Below are 5,377 nucleotides of genomic sequence, written 5' to 3' on the forward strand. Positions count from 1 at the left end.
AATATTTTTAAAAGGTAGGGATGGTGAGAGAATAATCAGAAATACAATTGTCAGATCCTTGTGTTAACTAAGGACACCACAGAAGTACGGCTCATCCAGCCTCCTCACCACTTAATGTGAATAAACAGCTTACGAGTGGGAGAGGCTGAAAGGGGAGCAGCCTCCTTCCCTGTCACGGGAGAGGGAATGTGATGATCACCAAGTACCAGAAAAGCTCCCATTTGTGAAACCCGTGAAGGGAAGGAGCTTGCTCCTCCTCCCCACAGCTTCCTAGCAGCAATCGTGAACTCCCAGCACAATGTCTCTCATCACGCCATCTCATGGCATGTCATCTTCATGATGCAGAAACACAACTGGGTTAAAAGACAAAAGCTTTCTGATAGCCTGTTTTTTTCAGATGCCTCTATTTCTGGACATATGACCAAAGCCCTTATGCTTGTGCTTTCTGGAAAGCAGCCTTGAACCTAAACCAGTGCTGTCAGCCTTTCCCAGAGCCACGCAGACAAGCCTTCGTGTCCTCAGAAAACACAGCATGTAGTCCCTGCACCTCAGGCAGGAGAAAGACCTTCACGGAGCAGTGCAGGGTACCACTGCAGAGTGGTTCCTTACCCACAATGGGAGGTTTCTGCAGTGCGCAGCTGAGTCTGAGGTCTCCCGGCATGGCAGCTCCCCCCCAGCCACTGGCCAACCATGTGCTTCTGGGAGCAAGGGGTCGATAGCCTTGCAAGTACAGCAAACCACCGGAAGGAAGGGCTGACCGACTGTACCCTTTACGCCACTCGCCTAGCGGCTGGCGTCACTTGAATTAAAGTCCTGACCATTAAGTTTGGTCCCTGGCAGGCTGCAGTGAGGAAAGGCTGTATTTTTCAGTTAGCTGGGAAGCAAAATAAACAGTGCAGTCTTGACCTTGCACTCCTTTTGCCAATAAAGCTTAACCAGGGAGCAAAAGAAACAAAAACCCAGCACAGAAGATAGATATATGACGGTGTGCATTTCTCTCCCTCCAGCATGCGAGGGGCTGGCTCTTCCCCTGCGGAAGTGGGGTGTACCTCCACCACCAAGCTCTCCATGGCACAAACAGATGCATGGCCAGGCAGCTACCTATATCCATCCACAATATAATGGTCTGTACCTCACAACTACAGGAGAGCTGCACTGCTGTCCACTGCTGTCCCTAGAGGTTTCCCTATATAGGAGAGTTTTACAAGGACTGGACACTGGAGAATGGCTTCTGCCAGTTCAGCAAAGCAATTTCTATTGCCGAAGTTTCATAATCAGCTTTCTTCTTAAAAAAGTGGCCTGGAAAAGCCTTTAAATGACACCTGAAGAATAGTCTTGAGATAAGTCACTATCCTCCTAATAAAAACAAATTGAAAAGATGCATATAATGATGGTACAAATGCCATATGCTAAGTGAGTCCTAAACAGCAAAATCCAGGCTTTCCCAGGATGGGTTCAAGATTGGACTGGACTCTAGATCTGAAATCTGTAATAGCTTCCCTCTGCATTACTGCGAGCACGAGAGTATGGCACGCACTCAACTCAGTCCTCCCTGTGTTACTGGCCTGTGAATACAGCCCTCCTCTAGGTTGGCATCAACCGCCCTAGCTTCTGTAAACAAACTTATCGCAAGTTTAAAAGTAAAACAGAAGGGAAATGGGCCAGGAAATTATCCAATATGGTTCTGAATGAGCACTTCAAGTGGCAGAGTCCCATAGCTACCACTGCTGGGAACGATCCCCAGTTAACAAATACATAAAAAGACCCACCCAAGTAGGAGAAGGGCTGCAAAGCTAAGGAACTATGGGAAGCCATAAAAGAAAATACATTATTGAGGAAAAAGGAAAAAAAAAATCAAAGCAAGAACACCAAAGGGGAAAGAAATAAGTCTCTGGGATTAGCAGGGAGAAGTACAGATTTAAGAGCTCCACTCTGTGAGCACGGTTTTATAAAAGCTTACAACACAACAACCTTTAAAAATAGCTTTATTTCTATTGCCAAATCACCACCACAACCTGCATCAAACGAAGTTACAATCCATCAAGGAGCTGAATGCATTGGCTTTAATGTGATTTCATGGTGCTCAGTAACTTGCAGGTTTAGGACCCTACCACAAAGCGCTAAATTGTCTAGGAAAACACACAGGAGGAAACAACAGTAAAACAACCCTGGAGAGTTACACTGTGCACAATCTTTTATATATAACTGAATGCTATCAGCTGTGATGGTAACAGACACATTCAACACCCCAAACTGGAATTGCTATGCTGGTGCAGGGTACTGAATGCTTTTGACAAATGCACTGTTTTCCTTTAGCTGTTTCATGTGAGATTACAGCAAACAATCAGGCTCTTTCCTGGGTGCTTCAGGGTGGGGTTACCCCTTTTTCAGTGACTTATTGCTTATAAAAGCAAGAAACAATTATGGATGGCAATGGTTAGGTTACCTCCTATCCCAAACCATCCCTCTCAATCCCCATCTGCAAAGCTTGCAAGTCCGAAGCACCAGCTACTCCAAACTGCTGGGGGATGAGGTTGGTGAGGTTGTGGTTACATGCCTTGTGCCATAGGCCACACTCACATTTAAAAACATTTTTAAACCTAGGACTGTCAGCTTCTTAAGAGCAAAGGTTTGGCACTGAGAGGGGTGCTGACAGGCCGTGAGGTGACCATGGCAGGGCTCCCAAGATGCTGCCTCATTCCCTGGCAAAACTCAACCAGGGGAAATGGCATGGCCCCTGGTAGTGTCTCCATGTGAGGAGGCAGCAGTCAGGAAGCAGGCAGCAGTGGCTGGCACCGCACTATGCCAGTCAGCACCACTGAGCAAACCTGGGATGGACATTCATGAACTATTTTTGGTAAGAAAATCACACTGACATTCCAGGAGCAGAGAGATGACATCAAAAGCATTTTAATGCTCTCCTTTCTTTCAGGAGTCACCTTAGAGAGGTAACTTACACAGAAGTAGCATCACGCTTCTCATTGTTATAGTCTTTTATGGTGTCTTCAAAGCACATGGTAACAACCACAGAGGAGAGGATTTATACTCTAAATATTTACCTGAAGAAACAACTGAGTTCATAACTTGCACAAAACCAGAAGAAGAGATGACAGGAGGAAGGGAACTATCTAGAGAGTGAGCACGCTGCAGTCACCTGTGAAGGGGGATGATGCTCTGGGTGTAAGTATTGCTGCTCGCAGGGTACGAGTGCGACAGGAAGAGCCAGCCTCCCAAAAAAGAAAAGAGTCATTTGCAATAGTTAGGGAAGAAAAGACCCTGCAGGTCACTTACTGCTGCCCATTAGATTGCCCATCTTCAAGCTAAGCCTGCAGTCCCAGCAGTGAGGACTCTGGAGCTGAATCAAGTTTGAACTCACCGGTGGTAAGGTTGTATGAGCAGATGAGCCTGGTAGCCTTGCCTGTGCGAGTGCTCATCACAGGGCTGACAATCCCTGCTCAAGGGACTGGAGACCAGAACTGAAAGGGATGCTTGTAGGTCAGGTTTAATCCTCAAGAGCCTGTGGGTGGGTGAACAAAGAAGGGGTGGGCGTGTATGTAAAAATAAAAGACCGCAAGACACCTGGTTCTCAGTACTGCTACTAGCCTATTCCTTCCAACACCATTAATAGCATGCCAGACTTCACAGAAACAAAAGCAAGCAGCCAGGCTTTCCTCCCTCGAACAATAAAATAGAATAGTCAAGCAGAAGCAAAGACGGAATCAATTAGCCCAGGATCTTTTTTGATAAAGGTTACTCAAATAAGCCACGTACGGAAGCTCTCCCCATCTACAACATTACTGCACCATTATTTGTAATAAAATGACACCTCAGCTTGCAGAAGGTGCCACACTGGATACTAATAGCACACTTATTATTAGATTTTCTGCATGGTTACATAAGCCTGCAAAAGGGGAAAAATGTAAATGACTCAAGAAGATATTCTTCTTGTGGTTCTCATGAAGTCTTTAGTATCTGAAGATTGAAGATGATCCCTCCCGGCAAGAAACAATCAATTTTTATGCTTCATTGAAAGAGTTCTTTTAGTACTTTTAAGAAAATGCTCAAAGGCAAGTCAAGCGAAGAATATATGTATTTTTTTTAATCTAAACATTCTGTGCTAAATTTTCCTCTCAGATCTTCCGAATTCTTCTCCTAAAATAAATGAAGCTATGCATGCAACTTTGTGTTTATTTCTTCCTCGTAATCTAGCTATGATCTGAGGACATTTCACCCTATCTAAACCCAGCTGCATGAGCGTGCACAAATTTCAAAGAAGGACATAATAAGGGCAAAAGCAAGGGAGGTACGCACACACTCTGGTACCAATGAGGCAAGAAGACTCCAGCCATAATACAAGGTCATAAGTCAACATCAGCCCAGCCAGAATAATTTAGCCATGTCAACACAGTGGCAGTAGGTGCTCAAGAATCTGTCCAGCTGTGTGACCAAGAGCACATCTCTTCCATCATTCAGAAATGCACAGGTCATAGCAGTGATCTCTTAAGCACGTGATGAGTGTATAATCTCCAGAGGACCTTTCCCCTGAAATTAATTGGTGGTATACACTCATCCCCAAAGTCCACTTCCCCACCCACTGGATCTAAGCCTGATGACCTCCCTCTGGAAATATTGTCTAACATGACACTTGCTCAAGGAAATGATGGGATAAGCCACTGCTATTAATCAAATTTATCTGGTATGAGTTTACAGGTCACTTAGCTGTATCACAACACTGCACACAGGAGCAGATGCAGGGAGGGTTTACTACATGCTACAGCATTTGCCCTTACCTATCAATGAACAGAACACTCATTTAAGTGTCATGTTGTTTCATACTTCATTGTTGTGCAAATGGCATATAAAAGCTGCTGTTACTGGTGCACAGGGTCTGCCTGCAGCTTAGGTAAGTGAGACAAATCTAACACAAGTTTAGAGGGCTGGCTGACAAGTAGCTGCAAGCAGGGATCAATGTTTTTCTCCCTTTAAATGTAAATGGTGTCTAACAAACTTAACTTTTTGGAGGAGTCAGCGCTCTTGCCTTCATGCATATGGAACAGTCCCAAGCCCAGGGCAAGCCTCTGGCAGCAGCAGGGAACTAGGTGGACATCACCAACACAGCAGAAGGTTTTGCCACTGCACTACCAGCTCACCTAACCCCCTCCCATATCACTAAGAAAGCATGACAGCTGGCTCACCTTGTCTCTGCTAAATGTATTACTTCCACAACTCATATGCAAATACATATAGTGCCTTCTGTGACACTCACTGAATTGCCCACATGTCGTGGTTTAAGCTGAGCCCAGGACACCATATGAGGAAAGATTTAGGGTACCATATCACTGTCCTTTCATTTGGGGGGGGGGGGGGGGGGAAAAGA

Source organism: Nestor notabilis, unplaced genomic scaffold (genome assembly GCF_000696875.1).
Source record: "Nestor notabilis isolate BGI_N333 unplaced genomic scaffold, ASM69687v1 scaffold3881, whole genome shotgun sequence".
NCBI lineage: Eukaryota > Metazoa > Chordata > Aves > Psittaciformes > Psittacidae > Nestor > Nestor notabilis.